Source organism: Ictidomys tridecemlineatus, chromosome 10 (assembly GCF_052094955.1).
Source record: "Ictidomys tridecemlineatus isolate mIctTri1 chromosome 10, mIctTri1.hap1, whole genome shotgun sequence".
Taxonomy (NCBI): Eukaryota; Metazoa; Chordata; class Mammalia; order Rodentia; family Sciuridae; genus Ictidomys; species Ictidomys tridecemlineatus.
Window position 1 is genome coordinate 78,194,037 of NC_135486.1, and position 24,663 is coordinate 78,218,699.

General features: G+C 38.5%; 1 protein-coding gene across 14 annotated transcripts in view; it reads right to left on the bottom strand.

The window, feature by feature from the left end:
* Positions 1 to 3,649, bottom strand: part of Myo3a (myosin IIIA) — a 235,689-nt gene extending 232,040 nt beyond the window's left edge. For 3 of the 14 annotated variants that reach the window (XR_013426693.1, XM_078023287.1, XM_040277264.2), the window contains exon 1: positions 3,251 to 3,640. The gene's annotated coding sequence lies outside the window, so the exon portion shown is untranslated. Of the gene's footprint in view, positions 1 to 2,218; positions 2,293 to 3,250 lie in introns of all 14 variants that reach the window. The other 11 variants (XR_005730475.2, XR_005730474.2, XM_078023284.1 and 8 more) reach the window with 8 other exon arrangements.
* Between the last annotated feature and the right edge of the window lie 21,014 nt (positions 3,650 to 24,663).

The window sequence follows — 24,663 nt, forward strand, 5'->3', positions numbered from 1 at the left end:
AGGATGCTTGGTTATTGCTCTGAAATGGTGGTAGACCTTGGTATCAACCACTTGTGCTGGTTCTGCTTGGAATGTAGGATGCTGGCACGAGGGGGTTAAGGGGGCTTCCCTCAGAGGCCAGGCAAATTGTAGAAAGGTCAGAGTCCCTATTGGTCACCCCTGAAAGGGCAATGTGTGGAGATGTGAGAAGGAAACCAAAGCTGCAGTAGAGAACTCCAAGATTAAGAGATGCCAGTAACATGGAAAATCTCCCTAGGAAAGCTACAAGAATCCAGCAGAGACAAGCCAAGTGGCCACATGGGCTGCAAACACCAAAGCCATAGGGGCAGAGCCATGCGAGCCATTTGGAGAGAACATCATGATGCCATGTGCTGAACCTGGATGCTGGACCTGGAGCTACAAGACATGAACTTGTGATCCTCCTGTCTCAAGACGTTATCATTTCATAGAAAGTTCCTCCATCTTTAAAAAGTGGCTCTATAGAGAATTCAAAAATAATAAAAAAAACCTTTCAAGTTATTAGATCAATATTTTACGTGCTAGTATAAAAGTAGGAGTCAACATTACAGCTGTAAAATGGGATAATAACACATGTCCAAACAAATTTTTAGAGTTAGATATATAAGTATCACCTGAGTTTTATCAGGAAATGCTTTGTGAATTGTAATACAGGATTACTTGTTTCCTCGTTTTAAAGGATGAAAATTGGCTTATAGTTTGGACCACACAATTAATTGTTTAATTTAGTAAGGGACATTTCCATAGTAAAAACAACAACAAAAAATTACAAACACAAATGTCTGAGGAGACAAGAGAGGTGAAACACATGAATGAAACAGGTCTTGATGAAATAATTGTGGCAAAGTGGAGAGTGCATGCCCCAAGCAAAGTGGCAACCCATCCTAATATTTTCAGAAAAAGCTTGAACTCTTGGAATTTATGCAAATTACACTAATTTGGAAATGTTGTAAGTACACCAATTATTTTAAAGTACTTAGCTGACCCAAGTAAAAATGTTGAAGGTTAAATTCAGCTTTTAAATTAGGAACTTATGACTTCTACATGAGGCTTTGTGTCCTTAACAATGTCCAAAAAAACCCATAAACTTATGTATGTCTAAGTACCCTCAGATATAGGAGCAATGGATAATGACAGTGGCCAGCATCATTCTGTCTGCTTACTGTAATCCAGGGACCCAGTGAGCTTATAGTTTTATATTCATTATGACAGTTAATATTTACAAGAAAAATTTAGAAAGGTTATTACTGTAACCCCTGATTTCAGAAAGAAGACAGAGGATTAGAAAATACTTAAGGTCCTAATACTGTAAATGAGTCAAGAAATAAACCAGGTCAAAGTCCACAGTAGATATTAGGTGTTTAGTAAGAGATGATTTCAGTTTAGTTTAAAAGAGTAATGTTTCCCATTCTAAGGTTCCTGATTCCCTATCTACCCCCAAATTGATAACTGTCTTTTGTAACTTAGTTTAAAAGCCTAATGGGAAATGAAACTATTTTGTATTACCAAGGAAAAGGAGTTTGCTAGAATCATCTTTCAAATTATCAATTCATAAAAACTAATTAAGGGATCATTGTAAAAAAAGAGAAAGTTGGGAAAAACAATGCAGAATTTAATTAAAAAGACAAAACATTTCACATCAAACTTTTATATGTTACATAAAGGACTATATATTCTAAAGTATATTTGAGCTTTCAAATATTTGTTTGATTAAACTTAGTAGCAACTTATGGATCTTCAAATATTTTAGATTTAATAGGTAAAAGTTATTTTTCAAAGATTGTAAGCAAAAAAAAAAATATTAGGCTGTAAAGACAGTTGAAAAAGGAAGTGCAGGATGACATGAATGCATTATGTGATGTGACCAAAATCTCTTCCAATAGACACATGTACTAAGGTCATATTAAAGATCAGTGGAATGAATCTTTTACTTTGCATTTTTGTCCCCAGAATAATAATAAAAAGGGACCAAGACAGATGAGAGTAATTTTTCACATGCTAGACATCACATCAATATATTCATAAAGAATGTTATCTTTGAAAGCTTATACATTACTAAATCTTCCCATTTTAAAACAACTATTTTTTACAATGTAATAAAATCAAAATAGCACGAATAACATACAACCTCATTCACCTGTCAAAACTTAGCACTTAGGCTCTGCTAAATCCAGAAAACTTGGCAACTTTATCAGCCTACCTTTAGCAAAGCTTGAAAATATAATGTTCAGATATCAAGACACACAATACACATCTAACGCTGCAGCTATGGGCCTGTAACACAACAACAAACATCATGGCATTATAAAGATAAATATTCAGGATCTGAACTAAAAACATTTTAAGCAGGAACAGCAAGACTGTAACTCATTTCTGGGGTTTAGCACTTTTACATAACGAGGAACCCAAAGCTCTTAACCACCTAAAGTAACTTTAAAGCTACTTGGACTAGTATGAATTACAAAACTTCTTGAGCATTTGGATGCCTGGACAATCAGTTAATTCACCAAACTACAGAAGCCATAAGAAAACCTTGGAAGATATTTTGGATTTTCACAACGCCCTCCCCCCTTTTAACGTTAGTGTCAGCACAACAGCTATTTCAAGGTTTACAGGCCCATTTCCATCTTAATAACAACTGCTTTTTAAAAACCCTCAAAGGGGAATTTTAGCAAGACGCAAATACAAAGTACTGGAGAAGAGAACAGGGCAGCTGGTGAGCAAGCTGAGAAGGAATCCGTTTCAGGCAAGATTTCTGTTTCTTTACAAGGATCGCACGTCTCTGCTTTCTCTATTCTTAAAAGGAAAACTCCTTTACACATGCTGTGGTGAAGCAGGGGCCCCAGCTCCTACAGAAATCACCCCTCAATACAGGTTTGAGGACTCGGGGTGTACTGTAGGCGGCAGCGGTGGCGCCACGCGTGCCACAGGTCCTCACCACAGGGACCAGACCTGGGCGCACTGGCTCTCCACTTCGCCCCTCCAGTCGCGCTCAATTGCTCCCTCTTATTTTCTCCTTAAAGTCAGCTCTCTATCCCTCCGTACCCCAAAAACGTCCTCGGTATAAATGGCCTTGTAGATTATACCAAGGATGAGAGGCTAAGCCGCCTCGCGCTCTCCGAGCCCAGGGTGCGCCCCACACGCCCCCAGCGCCAGAGGTCCAGCGCTGCGTTCCAGACGCCGCTCCCCGCCCCCTGCCCCCGCGGGTCCCCGGCGCTGTCCCTACCCCTACCTGTGCAAGAAGCAGGTCGCTCCTTCGTCCCCTCCTTGAGCCTTGGCGGACGGCGCTCCCTAGAGGCAGGGGGGCGGGGTGACCCGAGGGGCGGTAGCCACGCCAGGGATGGGACAGGGCCGCTGGCTGGGGGCGGGCCGGAGGTGGGCGGGAAGAGCAGATCAGAGTCACCCATGCCAACCGCGCTGGGTAGATCTTTGACCCGCCACCCTAATCCCGTGCGAGGGTCTATTCTTCCTCTGGCCGGCGCGCCACCGCCTGGGGTTAACAGCCGCGAGCCCAGGCCGAACCAACCCTGCCGGCTAGTCACAGGACCCTGGGCTGGGCACCAAGGGGCTTCCCGGAGCCCTCCAGACTTGGCGTTGGGAGCGAAGGGAGCCCGATGTCAACCCTTGAGCGCCTCCGGAATCCAGGAACCCCCTTGGACAGGCAAAGTGCCTGGAGCAAGTCTCTTCCCTGCGCTGCAAGGTGTCCAATATCCCCAAGGAACTTTCCCCAATACTTGGGAACTCGGACCAGGAGGATGCAATCTCCTGGCAGTCAGGCCAGACCCTGATCAAGAGCACTGGTTTCATTCCTAAGAGGGCCAGTGGCACATAAGGTCGCTCCAGGCACCTGTTCGCTTTGGCAGTGTTAAGGAAGTTGAGGCTCCCCTGAAGTCGAAGGCAGAAACTTGGGCCCTGTTGGTTGTGTGGGGGGCGGGAGTCTGTTGATCACCAGTCCTTTCTGGCCTGGTGAAGTCTGGTGGGTTTATAGTCTAGGACACATTGGGATCCCCCGTGGAGGGGGCTGACAGGATAAGGTCCAAGCCCGCCAGATTCCTTGAGAAGCCTCAGGGGACATTTTGGATTGTGTCCCATTCCCTTTAAAAGGTGAAGATCAGCATCAAAATTTTCTTTGATTCTGTTAATAACCTAAATGGCCTTGTGGATTATATAATTGGAGAATTATAAAAGAGACCAAAAAGAGGCCATCTAGTTGGAGTCTGCATCTGTCTTAAAGGGGGAAAAAAAAAAGAAATATATATATATATTTATATATATATTTCTTAATTTATCAATATATAATTTCTATATGTAAATTTTATATACATATAAAATTTGTCAATAATCCTGCATTTTCTTATTTTTCTCACATTTCTCCTACATTTTTGTTTGTCTTTTTTTTCATATCATGGTTATTTCGTATTCTTTGTTAAAATTGAGAATGGAATCAATTTTTCTATTGTATTTTGAGTATTGTTTGCCTAATTAAAGCCAATGCTTTACTGTGTGTGTTCATATGTATTTGTGTGTATGATATAAATGTAATTATTTGCATGGATGTCAAAAGGTCATTCGCATATTCACAACCTTTCTTGTAAAATAACTTAAAATTGAAACTCTGAACAGTGGATTTTTAATGTGGAATATATTGAATCGATGGCCCAACGTATAAACAACTTCAAAATTTCATTATTTCTTTAAAAAAAAAGATCACAGCAAATATATTTTAAAATATTTCTGACCGTTTGAGATATATCTAAGAAAACTTAAGAATTAACAAGAAAACAGCCATATACACAGTAGCGTCCATACACACAATAAAGCAGCAGTTTTAACATAGGCAACCAATATTCAAAATACAATTAGAAAAAATTGATTTGATTCACAATGAAATAACCAAGAAAGATAAAAAAATTGAAAAATGTAGGAAACATAAAATGAAAATATAGGGAAAAATAAGAACAATGTAAGACTGTTGAGAAATTATAGGATTTCACTAATTGGAAAAATATAAGCTCCCTAAGTGGAAGTATCTGATGTGAACTGAATATTTTAGTGTTAGAACTGTTCCCTGCATTAGATTTGAAACCCATCTTGGCCATGTATGAATGTAAAATGCATATTTACATTCTTGATATAAGCTAGTACTCCAAGGTAGAAATTTATCAATATAAATGATACTCATATAGTTGAGACCAATCACTAATCCTTTCTAAATCATCTCACCTATTGTCTGGACTCTTAACTTCTTAGACCCAAGTGTTTCTTGATCATTTCGGGAATTTTGGTTTGCTTCCTTATTGTCAGTTTCCCAGATCTACAAGCTTGTAAACATTTATATCATGGTTTAAGTACACCAGAACTATTGATTAATTATACCTAATTAGGCAGAAGGAGTTAATAGTTGACTTACACAGTTATTTGTAAAATTGTCTACATTTAAAACCTCATTGGTGTTATCCACTTGATGTTTCCCTATGATTTTTGAACTTCTATCATCCTTTGCCTTTATCCTTTAAACGGTATAAGTTTACTCTGTAGTTTTACACACACTTTACAGAAAGTTTCATGTAGCACTTGCAATATAGGCTTTTATGAGCCTCCTGTTCTTTGTGTTTAAGGAAGTAATAAAATTAGTAGAAAGCAAAACAAGTCTAGCAAAGCTAGGGGTAGAGCACTGTCCCCCTTTTTCTTTGTGCCCATGTTCTTGCCAGTAGCATGTTCTTGCCACTCACTGCTTGTCTCATTTTAGGGTAAGTTTGGGGCTGCTGGGAACTCAGGAAGTTACCCATGGCACTTTACAGATGGATGCAAACTGTTCTAGTCTTTCTTGTTAAGCTTATATTCATGGATCTCAGCTCAGTTTCCTTAGAAAACAAGGTCCAGACTGTTAGATATCTGTATGCTGATGGTGTGGAATCCTATTGGTAAAATATCAGTACATAGAAAAAGAACTAAGAAAATAACTCATTTCTTATTCCATATGGGTCAGGAGCATCCTGTGTGCAGTGGACAACAACAACCCAAGAAATGGCCCCAAATCCCTGCCCTTATGGAGATTGGGGTCTAGTTGTGAAGATGAAATAATTAAATAAGTAAAACATATTGCATTTCAGATGGCGATGAATGTGGAAATCAATAGGAGGAGGAAGGCTAAAGAGAGAAAGGAAGTCTACAGTTTGGGATGGGATAGGAAGGAAAAGACTGGCTAAGAAGGTAACAGTTAGGCCCTATGGGGATCAGTCTCGGGCTTCAACTAGGGGCTGGAGGACATCAAACACTGATTCCTTTGACACCATGGAGATATAACCTCCCATGGATGAATCTTCTCAGAAGTGTCCTGGTCACTAGGGATTCCTTCCTTTCTTCACTCCTGCCCTTGAAGGATTGACTGGTATGAAAGAGTTTACTTCTGGCCAAAAATGTTCCAAGAGTTTAGGAACCTAAAATGTGAATGTTGTAATAAATGGAAGAACCATAGGAGCAAGGAGCTAAGTGCTGGAAGCTGACTGGCCATGACACTGGACTCGTACAACACAGTTAACAACCAGAATCCAACCTGTTCACCTAGATGTCCCCTGCTCAGTACATCCCTCTGTAATTCCCTAGGGGTGTTTGTGACATTTGCTCTAAGCTCTATATCTACCCAGTGATTCCTTGTGTTTACTTTCTGCATTCTATAAATCAAATTTTCTCTTTGATGTTTATTTTAATCAAGTTTTCATTCAATAGACACCGACACAATATTAGGAGAGGAGAGAAGTCAAATGTAGTGTAATTTCTTGTGGATGACTGAGAATGACTTCCCACCAAGGCAGAAGAATTCCAGAAGTCATTTGGGAATTAGCCCTTTTGTGGAAGTCCTTTCTTCCTAGAGCTGACTGGGAAGGAGCAAAGAGCATCAACCAACCACTGGGCTCTACTCTGATCCAGTGGCAGCCCTGTGGATATTCTTAATTGACCAGTATTGTGTAGAACATCACCACTTAGAAATTTTAATGGCAAATCCAGCAGTGTTGACATGGATGCTCCTGAGTAGAGATACAGTATGGTAGAGTTGAAGTAAGATTGGAAGGAGGAACAATTTTGGAAAAGCATGGCCTGGCAACACACTGTAAAGTTCCTTATACATTTTCTATTTTTTCTATTCAGATACCAGCAATTTTTTTTAAACCTCATGCATGACTTTTATGTTTTGGGATTAACAAAGCATTCACTAACTTGGAATGAACAGATGACAGAGGTTAAGAAATTTTCTCGCTAAAGTACACCTGGGAAGAGAATATAAGACAGAGTAGGATAGAACAAAAATATCCTGAAATTTAGGATATTTACAAATTTAGAAGGATACTTCTAAACTACTCTTTGTGCTACAGTGTGCACTGTGTTATCCTTATCTAGTTCTTTCTATGTCATTTACATTTCAATAGAGTTTACTTAATTTAGTTGGGCTTTTCTTTCCCCTATGAAACTTGTTGAGTGTTGTTCAGACACACAGAACCATTAGGATGTGTGGATATATAGAGAAAAGGGTATGTAGAGGGATTGGTGCATGAAATTACAGAGGCCGCTAAATTCCAATCTGTTGTCTTGTAGCTGGAGGCCAAGGAAAACCTATGGTATAGTTTCAGTCCAAACACAAAGGCCTGAGAATAAGAGATGCCAGTGGTATAAGTTCTAGTCCAAGTCCTGAAGCTCAAGAACTAGGAGATCTGCAGTCTGGAGGCAAGAGAAGATGGATGTCTCAGCTTAAACAGAAAGATGGAATTTACCTTTCCTCCACCTTTTTGTTTTATTTGTTTCCTTGTGGATTGGATGATGCATGATTATATTGATGGGGGAAGTTCTTTTGTTTCTACTATCTTAAATCTGAATTCTTCTAGTTACACCCTCAAAGACACACCTAGAAATAGTTACACCAGCTATCTGGGCACCCCTTAGCCCAATGAAGTTCACACAAAAAAAGTAACCATCACAAAATTCTGCTCTTAATTTAAATTTGCAGTAAAAAGAAAAATTAACTATGTACAGATAATTTGTTGTCAGTTGACCTTTCATTTCTATGACTTACTAGCTATGTTACAATGAGTATATTTTTAAAACTCTGTGCCTCAATTTATTCCTCTAGAAAATGGTGAATAACAAGAATATTGTCTATATTGTAGAGTTTTTTTGAGGATTAAGTGAAATTATCATTCTCATTAAAATCATCATTATAAGGGCTCAGGACATTACATGGCATATAATTAGAATATATAGGCTATAATTTTTGCTAGTATGTCATATTATTATAATTATCATTTTTTCACAAAAGTATTTCAGAGCTCTTATTATAAAACTCTTCCTTGTTTCCAATATATCAATTATTTCAATCAAGAAAAACAGTAGCCTAAAAGAAAGAGAGTGACTTTTATCATTATTGAGATTCATTGTTCCTAACTACATGAATTTTGCACAGTTCTTTTAATTTCTCTTAATCTTAATTTTTCTCTATTTGTTCAGCAAGATAGATATTCTTAATCACTGAATAGAGCTGGGAATACTCAAATTCAGGGATATTATGGATACTGAACAAGATCATATATAAAGTCCTGGAACTTTGTTGACTCCATAAATGGGAACAGTTATTTTTAGTTATTATTTTCTTTTCTGAAAATATTAATACTCTAATGATGTGGTTCTGAAAACAGGGGCAGCCAAATCCAAGACTGATAGAAAGTTTCCCTCAGCAGTACCACTCAAAACAACAGTTAAATTGGGAAGTTCCCGGGATAAGTGTAGTTGCTATCCCCCTGATGGCAGCCTGTGCCATGGAACCCCAGGCTCCCACATTGGGATCTGAACCAACGATGCTGAATTTACCAGCTGTCAAAAGCCAAGAGTTAATGGCCAGTTCTTGTCTGGATTTTTACTAAGACATTTGCCTTATCTTTAGCCTTCGAACCATTAATCAAAACCAACACCAACACCAACTGGAAGTACTCCTAGGATTTCTACCATGTGACCACTCATGATAGCCCACAAGGCTTCTACCCATGACTAGCAGGGATTTTTGGCAAACACACACACGCAAAAAGAAAGAAAGGAAGGAAGGAAGGAAGGAAGGAAGGAAGGAAAGAAAGAAAAGAAAAATTAAAGTCTTATATCCAAAGAAAGCAACAGAGTAAGCTGGTGTATGACAAGTTCAGCTGGTGGCATGACAAGAGCTAAGAACTCAAGTACGTACGAAGGAAGGCAATTTAGAAGTCTTTTTCCTTAAAATCACATTTAATTTGTAGTTTGCACTTCAAAAGATGCTTGAGAGACATTATAAAGAACACTAAACATCCCTGTCAATAGGATTTTGTGTTTTCTGTGATAGTGCCTGCTTCAAAGTGCAAAAAACTCAGCATTGACCACTTTGCATTACTTTAAACAGTTAATTGGTGGGCAGGCTTCATAGTCTTCATGAGAAGGTGGGTGAATTTTATGAAGAAGAAATATAGTCACTTTGTCTACTAATACACAAAGATAATAATTAGCAATTTGAGTTATAATCTTTTAAATTAGATAGTAATTAGTATTTTGTATTTGGATTGCAATCTTTACGTATTCTTAGAAAAATTTCTTTTTAGAAAAACTTATTTCCAAAGTTTCTTTTCTTTTTTCTTTTTTGGTACTAGGAATTGGTATGGTGCACTAGACCACTGAGCCACATCCCCAGCCCTATTTTGTATTGTATTTAGAGACAGGATCTCACTGAGTTGCTTAGTACCTCACTTTTTTGCTGAGGATGGGTTTGAACTAGCAATCTTTCTGCCTCAGCCTCCTGAGGCAGGCCTGAGCCACCATGATGGGCCCAAAAAGTTTCTTGTTAGTGAACTTTGCCAAGGATATGTAATTAAAAAAATTTATTGTTTCTTGCTTTAATTCTCCAGTACTAAGTATTCCACAGAAAGCAAAATAAAGATATGTCTATGGTTTCTGAGAAACAACTATTTTATGATAACCATATTCTTTCATTGGCTGATGTTCTGAATTGAGTAAATGAATACTATCTTCCTGAGGGAGATGATCAAATGTACCAAAATAAATAAATAACCAATGTAGCAATTGCCTAATTCCTGTTCAATGCTAACCAAGGGCTGGTTCTCTGTCACTGGAGGGTGTCTTGGACTCAAGTTCTACCAGAGCAGATCGGAATACCTCTACCTGGGGGTAGTCTGGGCCATCTGCATCACATTTCTATGACTGAACTCATCAAACATGAAAGGCGGGCTGGAAAACCCCAAAACAGCCTCAGATTTCAAATCTGATTTATTGGTTCTCATGAGGAATCATCTGGTCAGCTGTAAGTGAATCATAGAACACATAAAAGCAACCATTCTTAGGAAGCAAATACATAGTTTTTCTTGTTTGCTAGTTAAGCTCATTTCTGCTCAGAGACTTTCATAAATACTGCATTTGGGGGGTTAAGAGTGTAGGAAGAAGAAGAGAAGAAAAAGAAAGAGGAAAAGAAAAATCAACAGAGAAAATAATTTTTGTGTATCCCACTCCAAAGGAAACTTTCTTCAATACCATAGGAAGGGTATAGAGAGCTTGTACAAGTGTTTCACTTAATGAACATGAAATATTTTTTAGGGCAAACATATTTCAGGGTGAACTTCTCCAGATTAGTAATATAATTAGCCTTCCCTATGATCATAATAGTTCATTAATAGACCCAAAGTTCAGAACATGCTTACCTATAAAATAATTTAATTCCCTTTGATTTAAGAAAATACCAATAAAAACCCCAAAACACATTCATTTGAGGGTTCATGGGACTGAAGTAAAAATAAAGCATTGACTTCTGCGTTACTCTAAGTTTCTGATTTAAAATTTTTTATGAAATTCTTTGCCATGTAATTAATTCATTGGATGCTGAGAGGCATCAAATGATGAGGTGAGGCAAGTTGTCTTGGGAGTGTTAAATTATACATTTAACTAAAGCTAAAGTAAACTAATCCCACTGAGTTTGTTAAAATATTTACATTGTTAATTAGTGTAATGGGGCAGTAGATTCTGCACAAGATAGCTTTAAAAAGAAAGAATATCAGCTAAGGCAATTTAATAAATGAAGAACAACATACATTTTGGTAGAGAAGTTAGAAAATCTTTTCAAAGCCACATTTTTTTTCCCCACCCAAGCCTATTGAGAATGCAGTTTTTTTTACATTCTTGAGCTTTTGGTGTATGGTGCTTAAAATTATATGCAGAGACAAGTCTCAGGCAGAGCAAACCAGCAGATAATTTTAGGACCTCACTGCAAGGATTTCCCCATTGTTAGTTCAGGAAGAGTTCAGATTAGATAGGTGATGGGTGGTAGGGATGGGGGTGGGGGTTGAGAACCATAGCTTTTCCTAGCACCAAAAAGTTGATGCCAAAATCTACATCTATATTTACAAAGCTGAGAAAAACCCTCATCTGGAGATACACAATGGGACCATTCATATACAATTGTCCTTCTGATCTTTTTTGATTATGACTCTGAAGTTGCAATTGTTATGAGTTTACTTTGTAGAAGAAAACAAACATATTGACTGTGCCAAGTGCCTACTAGGTTCTTTGCATATGTCATTTTGATATTTGCAAGAACACTATTAGATAGAAATTTGCACTTTTGCTAGCCTCGTTGGTGCATACCTGTAATCTCAGTAGCTAGAGAGGCTGAGGCAGGAGGATTTAGAGTTCAAAGCCAATCTCAGCAAAAGCAAGGTGCTAAGCAACTCAGTGAGACCCTGTCTCTAAATAAAATACAAAATAGGGCTGGGGATGTGGCTCAGTGGTTGAGTGTCCCTGAGTTTAGTCCCTGGTAAGCCCTCGTCTCTGCCAAAAAAAAGAAAAGTTTGCACTTTTATTTAACAAGTGAGTAAATCAAGGTTAGGATAGGTTAAGTAACTAATTCAAGGCAATACCAATCCAATCATTGTACCACCAACATCATCCTCCATCCATAGAACTCTTCTTCTTGTAAAACTAAAATTCTGTACTCATTAGAAAGTAACTCTCATTCTCTTGAGTCCCTGGCAACCACCCTCTATTTTCTGTGTCTATGAATTTGACCACTCTAAGTACCTCATATAAGCAGAATCATACTGTATTTGCCCTATTGTGACTGGCTTATTCATTTAGCACAATGTCCTCAAGGTTAATTCATGTTGTAGCATATGTTAGACTTCCTTCCTCTTTAAAGTTGAGAATCATTTAATTGTATGTATTCAGGCAATTGCTTCTGAAGGCAGAAGCAAGATCTGTATTTTGTTTATGCATTCACCCATCTATAGACATCTGGGTGGCTTCCACTTTTTGACTATTGAGAATAATGCTGCTAAGAACCTGGAAATACTAGTATCTATTCTAGTCCCTGTACTATTTTCCATAGAACCAAACCATTTTACATTCCCAGCAACAGTTCATGAGAATTCCAGTTTCTCCACATCTTCACCAGCACATTATTATTTTATTTTATTTTTATAGCAGTCATTCTCATGAATGTGCATATGTAGGGGTTGATATTCTCTTAATGCACAGACATTCTTCTGCATAGAGACATATGAAACTTTGTAGATGTTCCAAAATATCTTCTCATTTACTTATCACTGAATCTCAAATTCTCTCAAACACGTGAGTCACAATGCCCTCAAGAAAATGCATGTTAATTACTATTAATTGATAGCATTAATTACTACTAATTAATAGCATGAATTCTTGTTACATATGCTTCATCTTTACAACATTTCCATTAAGCCACAATTATTATCCCTATGTTACACAAGAGGGAACTCAGCATTGGATTATTTAAGAATTAGAAGATTCAAATTCAGTCTTCTGGCTTTAAACGCTGGATTGTCCCATACAAGCTAGTGACAGTTGGGAAAGATATTAAAAGAGGAAGCTATTATCACTGGTTAAAAATTATTGATTAGTGTAGAGCAGACCCTGAGAGAAGATGAGACATGGCACTGCTTAGTTAAGTGCTGCAGTCTGGCTGGGCACAAATAACCTAGCTGCCATGAAGCACTTGTAGGTTCAAACAGCAACTCTTTATTCCTGAACTCCACCAGCACACTCCACACACGCTCCCTGGGAACACTCTCACCCTCCACCGGCCTCCGCGCACACTCTCCCAGAACCCCAGGAGAACTCAACGGGAACTCCAAGGGCACCAGAGGCAGCAGGAGCCGCCCTATTGCCAGACAACAAAGGTCTATATACAACTGAATACACAGCTTAACTTAACCATCATCATCTCATTGGCTCGCTGGTGTCACCTCTCAACCACTCCTTCTGGCAAAATGCCATGCGCCATCCCGACTGGGCTATGGCCCTCAACAGTTAAGATTTCAAAAAGAGAAGAAGTAGAAATGGAGGATAATTAGACACAAATATGATTCATCTCATTATTTTGCTAACAGTGACCTTTGCTTTCTTGGAAATTTGCTCTTCACCCATCTGGGTATACTGGGTACTACAATTTGTATCAGAATTGTCCCCCAAATAGTCCGCTATGTTAAAGGTTTAGTTCCCAACCCATAAGGTTATTGGGAGGTAATAGAACCTGAAAGAGGTGGGGCCTACTTGGAAAAAGTTAGGTCTCAGGGGTAAAGAGGATATTGGGACCCCAGCACCTCCCCTCCTCCCCCTTCCTTCCTGGACGCCATAAAGTGGGTAGTTTTGTTTCACCAAGTCCTTACCACCATAATGTTCTGACTCTCCACAGGCTCAAAACCATGAAACCTCCAAAACCATGATCCAAAATAAACCTTCTTTTTTTAAAGTTGACTTATATCAGGTATTTGTTACAGTGACAGAAAACTGGTGTAAACACTGGAAAAGAGCATTTCTTTCCCTCTCAGTTTTACACCTAAAAATAAATGGAGATTATTATCTTCTTTCCAGGAGAAATCTGTAACATTTTCTAAGCTTCCTATATGTTATTTGCTTGATCTAACTCTGAAAAATGACAACTTTTAAATAGACAGAAACAACCACTTAGTAACCCTCCAATTTTGTAAATTAAATAATGTATAAAGAAATAATAATACATCAAAATCAGAAATGAAACTAACCTAGAAAACTTAAATAAATAGGAAAAATAAGAGTGTGGAAATAAATTTTAGGATGATTTAATATAATCAGAAATATTTTATTCATAATTCCTTATCCATTTCAAAGCAAAAAAGGAGCTAAGGATGCACCATCTCAAAATATGTGAAAATGATCTATTGATTATTTCAAACTGAAATCACCTGAGGAACTGTAACTTCAGAGAGGGCAGTTGGACTCTTTTCCTATATGCATCAAGTCCTAAAGATTCTTTTGGAAGGTGTGCATTTTTCATACAAAACCTTAAAAATAAATTTGATTACCAAAGACTGGTAATTAAGGCCGAAATTAACTTGAACAAGCAAACTTGTTAAAGTAACCCTTATCTTCCCCTAGTTTTAATTTTTTGTTTTTAACACCCAGGGTGAGGTCATTTTTCATTGCTATGACCAAAATACCTGACAAGAACAACTGAGAGGGGGAAAAGTTTATTTTGGGCTCACAGTTTTAGAAAATCAGCCCACGATTGGCCACTGCCCTTGCTCTGGGTCCGAGGTGAGGCAGACCATCATGGCAGAAGAGTGTGGAGGAGGAAAGTTGCTCATTTCATGGCAGCCAGGAAGCAGAGAGGGAGGTGTAAGGGACAAAATATAAACCCCAAAGGCATTTCCCCAATGACCTACTTCCTCCAGCATATCCTAGCTGCTTACAGTTATCACCTAGTTAATCCATTTAAGCTATTAATCCATCTAATGAATTAATCCACTGATTAGGTCACGACTCTCATCATCTAATCATTTTACCTCTGATCATTGCTATATTGTCTCCAGAGCTTTTGAGGGACACCTCATATTTTAAATCATTAGAGCTAAGAACTCTCGGTCTGGTGCTCTTTTCTAGAAGTGGCCAGAGCTTCCTCCAACACTAGCTGATTGATTTTTAGAAGGTGTTTTGTCCTAAAGTGTTTGCTTTGATCATGGAAATGACTGTCCTTTACCCAAACCACAGGCCACACAGAGACATAACAAATCTAGCAGCAAGAGTGAGGCTGACTCACAGGATGTGTGCCACCAAGTGCTACCCTCCTTATCAAATCACAGTCACCTGGCTCTCATGATTGATCTACGATCCCCAGGTTTCCTTTTGTGTTAATTAGGAAAATATTACAGTGAGGAAAATTCTGGCCTCCCTATAGAGTGACCCCCCCCACACACACAAAATAACAAATATAAAGTTCAAGTAAGACTGCTCAGCTGAATCTCTTATTGTTTCCACTAGAGTGTGAACCGCCGTGCATGCATTACATCCATACATCTGTGCAGAGGGTGAGGGAGATCTAGGCCATCCGATATAAGTCCAAAATGATCTCTCACATATATTGACATTAAGGTGGAATAAATGTTTGTCTGGGGTGGCATGTTAATTCATCCATGTCTGTGATAAGGAGCTATCTTCTTAATTCTCAAATACTTTGTACATTTAACGTCTAATTGTCGGAGTCTTTCTGGAAGTGAAACTAAGAAACCACTGCATCTGACACTTTGATCCAGGACGTCGCAGCCCCCTTTTCAAAACCACCATTATGCCAGCAGCTGCCTGACTCCAGGATGCTTGATACCACTACTCACAAAGAACAAGCATCTAAGAAAGGCAAAGTGAATCGGGTCCAAAGTCAGACATTTTCCAATAGCAATTCACCCTTTGCAACCCTCAAAGACTCATTTATTTTTTTCTTTTCTTAATTTTATTCGTATTTGTCTTTAAAATGTTTTGTCATGGTATTAGTATCATGATTGTTTTCCACGAGCAAGTATATATCTGTTTATCCCCTATTAATACTGCACATATATGTTCAGCACTGTGTGAGGGTCTTTGAGGAATAGAAAAGAAGTAGATGAGATTACTACCTTCAAATGCCTCATATCTTTCTGTCAAGTTCAACAGCAAATGGAAAAATATAGTAGCTGCTGTGTATTGCGACTTACAGATAAGTGTTTGCTTAAACAGTTTCTTATCTTTTTTTCTGCTAACAATCTGTGGAGAGTTCCTGGTAGAACCAGGGCTCAAATGCAGTTGGTTAGATTCTAAATCCTTTAATCTTTTTGGTACAGCATTTGTTGTTTAAAAACAAATTGATATAATCTCAAGACCCAGCTTCTCCTCTGGATTTAACACTCACTGGCTTGAACATGATACAACAATCCAGTTCCTTTATCTATAAACAAGAACAGTAACCCCACCCCTAACTTTTGTTTTTGGCAAGAGGATTTCTGAACACGCAATAAAATGGCATTTATGAAACTAGCCTCTAAGTCACAGTATAAAGGTGAAACATTTTTATACACCTTAATTTTCTTGCTTTATGTAGAGGGGAAACTGAATATATTTTTTAGAACCAAGAAATAAACTAAAAACTTGAAGGATCTTCCAGTTTGTGGACCCCTCCCCCATTTTTTATAAAGTCTTTTAAGTTACAAATTATAATTTTAGTATTGTCAATAACTAATCTAGTTTTTATGGGCTATTTGTTGTACATCCTAAGAAATCCTGTATACCACAATCAAAAAGATATTCTACATGTTTTAAAACTTTTATAACTTTATAATTCATATTTAGAATTGATTATTATGTACAATTTGGGAAAGGCACCTAGTTTTATTTTCATATGGATGAAAAATTGCCCAGGTTAACTTTTGTAAATAGTCCATCCTTTACTCACGGGAATAAATGTCATTTTAAAAGGTTTGTTTCTGGACTTGCTATTCTGTTCCATTAGCTTATTTTTTTTCCCATGGGTCAATGCGATGTCTACTTGTACATAAATCCTGGCTGCCCTGTTTACTATTTGGGTGGCTACTCAGCCTCAGTCATTGCCTAATAATGGTGCCCACTTCACCAGGCAGCTGCCTCATCTTCTAACTAACTCCTATGCCTGCCTTGAGTTCACAGTGCTGCCTCTCTTAACCCTGGGACATGGAAGAATTCTAAGGAGTTGTCAAGCAATCCTTGTTCTTCCTAGATGCCATCTATCCAGAACAGAGGGTACAGGTCTATCTGAGTCCCCAAACTTGTGTGGGTTTTCTGCTATCCACTCTTGTCTAATCAGATTCCTCATTTACTCTATGAGAAAGAGCACTCAACACTCTAGCTAATGCCTTAGTAGAGAAAATATCACCAGGTAAAAGAAATTATAGGAAAAAATCATTTTAAAAATATAATTAAAGACACATTATTTTGCTATAAAATTAATACCACATATTAAGAAACAGTCTACATTTACATAAAAATAGCCAAAGTGATAATTTTTCATTACTCTGAAGAAATAGGAATCTCCATATGTCTTGATTCTGCTATTTATTAAGAACCAAGTTTCCAAAATATTTTATAAGGAACCCATCCCATATGTTGGCTTAACAAAATGGTAACTCGAACTTTTAAATGAGAGATACATTGTTAACTATCAGCAAAAAGGTTTTCATCTGAAAATACAAGTCTTCATTAATTATTATCTAAATTTTTCATTAATATAAAGTTTATAATTTGGTTATGCTTATAGAGCACTTAGATTTTCTTTCAGATAGAGAATGTAACTCAATTTGATCTACAATAATTGCTGAGAAGTTCTTATCAATTAAGACTTACTAAGTTGTATATAATAAAAATATGTCCTATAGGAAAGTAAGTAGAACAAATCAGACATAACTTTCCTATGTTTATATGTGAACACACAACGAGTGTAACTCTACATGATGTTTGATGACCACAAGAATGAGATCCTAATTAGAATAAATTATGATCCATGTATGTATAATATGTCAAAATACATTCTACTGTCATGTATATCTTAAAGGAACAAATTAAAAAATCAATTAAATAAAGAACTATTAGTGGGGTTCCACCCACATGCCTGTAACCCCAGTGGCTTGTGAGGCTGAGACAGGAAGATTAGGAGTTCAAAGCCAGCCTCAGCAACTTAGTGAGGCCCTAAACAACTCAGTGAGACCCTGTCTCTAAATAAAATACAAAAAAGTGTTGGGGATGTGGCTCAGTGGTTCAGTACCCCAGGATTCCATCCCTGGTACCAAAAATAATCAATAAAATAAAAATTTAAAAAAACTATCCCCCCCTCTCCCAAAAAGAGATATGCCCCGAGGAGGAGATACGTCCATGCCTTTTCCACATCATTAAGTGAAAACTGTCTTCTATGTTTTTCCCCAATGACTTTGCAATCTGAGGTATTATAGATTTTCATTTATGCACTCCTGAAGAGAATTGTGTGGAATTATTGATGTGACTAGTCTCAGGTTGATTTTACACAGCAGACTCTTTCTTTGCCAAGTGTCATCATATAATCATTTTTAATGCATAAAAGATAAATTATTTCTTTCCATGGTTCCCAGATATTTAAGAAGTACTCATTTACCCATGGTCAGAAGAAATCCTCCATGAGCAACAGATTTTATTCTCAGTAGCATGTTTGAATCTTTATGATAATGACATGGTTGGCTGGCCACAGGAATAATTTAAGTGTACCTACTCATGGGCGCGTGTGTAGGTAGGTTCATACCTTACTTTGTCTCTCATTTTCAGAGCAGTGGGTCTGGAATCAGTTCTGTTTTTACCTTTGTGTACTGTTTGGATGCCTCAAGTTCCCAGAGGCCCTTCTTTCCCTCCTTCTCTGGCCAGAGTTAGGTTTTCTCTCCTTTTTCTGGGTTTTAAATGTCAAGAGTTGCTGCCACAGCAAAGCTGTTCCCCAGTTGGGGCTGGCATAAGACAGGGCTGGGAGAAAAAAAAAGAAGGAAAAAAAGAACAAACTTCAAGGATTCCCTCCATACCTGCTAGCATGCAGGGACCCCTCTTCCAGACCTGTGGCTAGAATGAGGGGTCTTCTCCTTAAATTTTTGTGGCATGTTTCTGCCTATTTGACACCATCTCTGATCAAAGCTAGAATACAAAGGGTGGGAAAACAAAGAAGAAAACAACCTATTGTTACTGCTGTTGACCGGTGAAGAGTCCTTGCTTCCCCGATGTTGAAGAATAACACCAAAGAAGCACACCGAGGCAAGGTCAGAGTAGAAATTAGAAGTTCATTAAAGGACAGCAGAAAAGACTTCTCCCAGAGGAAGAAGGGGACCCAAGAGGTGGAATCCGTGGAAGTGCAGTTGTTTCCCCTTTTTATAGTTCTTTCAGTGATGGAATGTAGGTTGGAAGGCCCGAGGGCTGGGACACCGGTGGGCCAAAAGGGCAGGAAGGACTTTTGGGATGGGCTTATCACTTCTCTGGGATGGGCTATCTCCAAATCTGTTGGGGGCTGTTCATTAACACTTCTTTGAGATGGACTTTGGCCTAGGGCCTTTTCAGGACTTCACTAACATTCCATGAATTGTCCTGAGTTTTCCCTGAGTCATCCCAGCATGGCCTCCATTTTAGATTTCACTCGATATTAGACTCGATTTACCTAACTACACTGACTACCTAACTTTAAATCTGGCTTCACTATTACAAATCATCATTATTCAAGGTTGCTTTTGTTTTTGTTTTTGTTTTTACTTTCAATTCCGCAATAAGCTCATCCACTCTTGGCTGACACTGGAAGTTCAGAATCTTTAAGAACACCATTGGAGGCTGACCAAATAGAGAAGAAAGTTTAACCAAGGCTCAGATGTGCACACTCCATCCCAGCTGCTCTGATGACGGGACTTCTCAATGCTAATTACATTAAAATTAGAAAAACCACATGAAAAGGAAGAAAGAAGTTACTGGAGGTGGAGCTCTGTGCAATCTGCTCAGTTCCGCCTTAGAGAAAGATCTGAGGAGGAATTGGAGACAGATTTGTGATATTCATGAAGACTGAGGTCATCGGGGGAAATTCGAGTTTCTAGTAACTGCTGGAGTGTCACCTCTTTCATTGGCCTGTGAATTGAGTCAGAGCAGGTATCAAATCAGGTTCAGGTAATATACCTGATTGAGGAATGCTGAATGGGAACTCTGGAAATCCTCCTTGTGCTGCCCTGGGTGAGTTTGCCTTGGATACCAGCCCAGGCAATCTGCCGCTTCCATTTCAAGCTGTCCCCAATGCTGAGCCATCCTCAGAGAGTATTGGAGTTAGGACTTGGTAGCAATTATACTCTAAGGCTGCTGTCTCTAAAATAAGTTATTATTTTTATAATTTTATTTGTATATTTCAGGATAAAGTTTCCACCACAGTTTTCTCAGCTAATAGCTTCAACTAATAGTAAATATCACTTCCCATAAAGTTCTGGCCCTCATTTTAAGTGAATTAAACCTGAAAGTCTTTTTTGAATACCAGTTACTCTCAATTAGGGCCTATAATTCTATAATTATTATGTAACACGGGCAATCCTAGGTATTTTGCAGGAATTATCTCTTTTCCATCTCAACAATATTTAACACCCTGAGAGATTATGCATTTTGTAAACAGTTGAGCTGGGATTCAAACCCACAATCATTTGTTTACCACTGGGCTAGGCATCCTCTCAATCAACACCTCGGGCAAAAGAACATCAGATCCTCTGTGTTTTACATGCCTTCTACAATCCCAAGTGTTTACATTTACATCTTACTACAGTGGTAGTTTTAATCATAAGGTAAGCAATCTGTTTTGGGAAACATGCCTCCATTGTTTGGCATGTTTTGAAGCTGTGCCATACTGCCCAACTGAAATTCCTTGGATCTCCAGGAGGATTTGCTGGTACCTCTACCACCAGTCCCTGTTTTCTATCAAGGACTAGCCATAGCCTTTGACCACTAGCTACTGCCTCAACATCTATTGTGTATTTGGACTGGAATCGAACTCAAATCCTGGCTATGCAGCCTTCTGGAAAACAGAAAATGGAAGACATCTCTCACATTGTGGATAGCCCCTCTGCTGGGAAAAATCTCACGGGCAGCATGACACCAAGGAGCCTCCTTTGCAACCGAGGCAGCCATCAAAAAACAGACTGCAATGGAAACACTTAGTCTTTGGAAATGATGTGGTTCTCACCCCATATAAAATAGCAGAGGAGATTATATAGGGCAAGGATACGGAAAATATTCAGTCTAAATGAATAATCAACACAGGCTACTGAAAATTTAATATACTTGCACAACTTTTTTTTGAGGCAACTTTTTGTGTGTGTGCAAATTGCACCACCACACACTCTCACACAGTGATTTCTTCTTAAAGTGCAGTAGCAACAAGAATCACAAACATGAAAAGGAGAATTAAAATGAGAAATATGAACTGAACAGAATAAAAGAGTTAGAATATAGACAATTCAACTGAATAACATAGGATTTTTTCCCCTGTTTGTTATGTTGTTTTGAGCTAACAGTTTGTTATTTATGCTCTTGTAAAGACCTTTTTCAGAGTATTACTCGGGTACAAATTTTCAAATTTCAAAGTGGGTGTTCATCAGGGCATATAGGAGACTCTTCTAGTAATTTGTCAGGTTTGGTTGTTCTATGTCCTCCAACTCCCGGTTCAGTCCTGCTGTCTAACTTTGATTCCTCCTAGGACTTAATATTCATTGATAAATGCACTGCAGAAAAAATAAAGACCCCAAAGAAACACGGATTGTCACTGCCTCCACCAGGTCACATTTGCATCTCGTTGGTAGGAAGACACAATGAAAAGTAAAGGAATGTTTGTTTACATCAATAAAATAATTAACACTTTTATGCCTGTTCTCTTGTTTTCCACTATTCCTATCTATAAAAACTGAATTTACATATCCTTTTTCATATAGGGAAAAAATTGCCAAGAAATGAACAAACACCTACTACACCTAAGCTCTAACGTCTCGTTTTAATCACAGCAGTGCTTCAGATTCACATGTAAGTAAAGAATAGAAATATAGAAAGTATTGTTTATTACAAAGAAAATTTTATTTTGGAAGTCATTTCTGGCCAGCAGATAATCCAAAGTAATCCAAAGTAACATATTTGCAGGGTTTGGTGAAGACAAACTCTGGAATAACCCTACATGAGATTATTCTCCCTTCAGTCTAAAATAAAATGTCATTATCCATGTATTTTTATTTAATCAATTTCCACCTGAGATAAGACATAAAAACATCCACATTTTATTCAGGCTCTGATCAGGAAGATACTGCTGTCACCATACAAGGTCTCAAACTCCTCCGAACTCCAGGTGCATGGAGTGAATGCAAGAACCCAGATTTTTCCAAGGCAGACTCAGCTAAGCACACAGCATTTACGTTACAGAGCTGAATGTATCATGGCCATTGTTCAGTAATGTAATATAACTGTATCATCTATGGTAATAATAATGCAGAAGGTGGATATCCTAAATCAGATCCTACAATAGGAATCAAAACAACACAGACTATCTAAAGGAAGATAGAGCTAGTTTTCAGCTTCCCCTGAATTTTTAAAAAATTTCTATTTGTAGCTCATTCTCCATACACATATGTAAAAGAGGCCAAGGAGCTGGAGGCAGGAAGCCCCTGGATGTCCTCAAGCTGCTCTTCAGTTCTCTGAGCAGATCTGGAGAGTTGGCAGGAGAGCCTACCAGAAGATTCTCTGCATGAGGATCTGAGGAGCTTACTGGGAGAGAGATTTCCCCAAGGGAAAAAGGAGTCGTGATAAGCCTGACCTAGAAACAAAAGACTTAGTCATCAGAGGAGAGTACAGAGCAGAGCTTGTCACTGAGATGTGTCCCTGGATTTTGACTGAATCCAAGGACAGGAGAGGAAACTGTAAGGGAAGCAACTAAATAGCTGTCATAGCAGGAGCTCAGTGCTTTCAACAGTTCGTGTTAGGAGACTGAGATGCCTGTTCTGCCATAGATTATGACACAATCCTGCAGGCCCAGGAGGTCTTCAACATCTGTGGCAGGTCAAGCATGGGACAACAGCTGCATGGTGGTGACAGAAGGCATCCGAATGCTTCAGAAATGATTTGGTTATCAGAGGACCTGGGGAAGACAGGATGGAGGCCCTACATGTCACTTGAAGGGTTCCTGGGACAACATAAATTGTCACAGTCATTTCTTTCCCAGGAAAAAATAATATATATGTATGTTTATTTAAATGCATGTGTATATTTAAATTTCTTTATTTTATTTCCCTTAATTAAATATTTTTGATAAATTTTAGTCAAATACTTTGTATAAATAGGTTGTTCAGTAGGATCTGTTTTCTAGATCTTATTATAAGGTAGGGAATTAGAACAAAATCAACTTGATTAATCCCCAGTGAGTAACTCAGACCCTCCATGTTAATGAGGCCAGGGGACAAAAAGACAGTCAATGTAGGTAATAGGTCAGAAAGATGGGGTCAGATTCAAGAGGAAAGAAGATAAAATGGGAATATCTCCAAAGCCCTACCCGCTCCTCCTCTAACCCACCTCCAGGGAACTGTTCCTCACTGCAGGGAGTTGTAAATGAAGTACCTAATGGGCTGCTCCTTGCCTGCCAATTTGGACAGACCTGGAGAGACAGCCCTGGAAGGCTCTTTCCCCACCTTTGGCCCACTTAATCACGTATGCAGGAGGGAGGTAGGGGATGGCATGAGAACACAGGAAATCTAAAAAAGTATAAAAGGGGCAGGATAGACCTGCTTCCTCAGACACCCAGTTCTGGGTCCCTTCTCTGCAGAGAAGTCTTTCTCTGTTCTATCCTTTAAATAAAACTTGCTTTCTACGCTTGCCTGGGCATTTCTTAGGTGTTCAGTCTTCACCTCTGGGGAAATGGAACTCAGCCCTGGTTGAGTCTCATCACTGTATCACTAACGTGCAGCTTCTGTGGTATCTAGTCCATCTACTCTTTCATGGAGGGCTTGATCACTGAAATGGCTTAGAGACAGCTTCCTGGGGGCATGGGACTCAGGGTATAGGATAAAGAATTGGCCTAACAAAGCCATAAAAACAAAATAAGGTATGTATAGGAAGGAATGGTTAGGTCTGGAGCAAACACTCTAAAACCAAAGGATCAATTTAAGGTACCCACACTGAGATGCAAAAAAAAAAAAAAAAAAGATATCGAAACACAGACAGAATAGAGAAACCAAGGCAAGAAGTGAAGAATTCACAACCTAGAAACATTCTGGAGCCTTTCTATAGAGGTCTCTGCCTCATTTCATAGATGTGCTCAGGGCGTTTGAAGATCATGAAACAAACCCTGCAGATTTTAACAACGGAAATGGTTTTAACAACAGAAATGTATTTTCTCACAGTTCCAGAGCTGGAAGTCCAAGATCATGGTGTTGGGAAAGTTGGTTTCTTCTTAGCCTCTCTCCTTGGCTTGTGGATGACTGCTTTTTCCTTGTGTCTTCACGTGGGTTTCCCCCACGTTCATCACCTAATTCCTTCTTCTTGTAGAGACACAAATATATGGACCAAGGGTTCCTTAAATGACTCAGATGATGTCATTTCAATTTAACTATCTCTTTAAAGACCCTGTCTCCAAATACAGTCACATTTTGAGAAACAGAGAGTCATATGGATACATGAATTTGGTGAGTGAAGGGTACATAAATCAGCTCATGATTTGTTTTAAAATGATTACATCAAAGTAAACTGATCGTCAGCCTCTTATAAATTAATTAATAAGGAAGT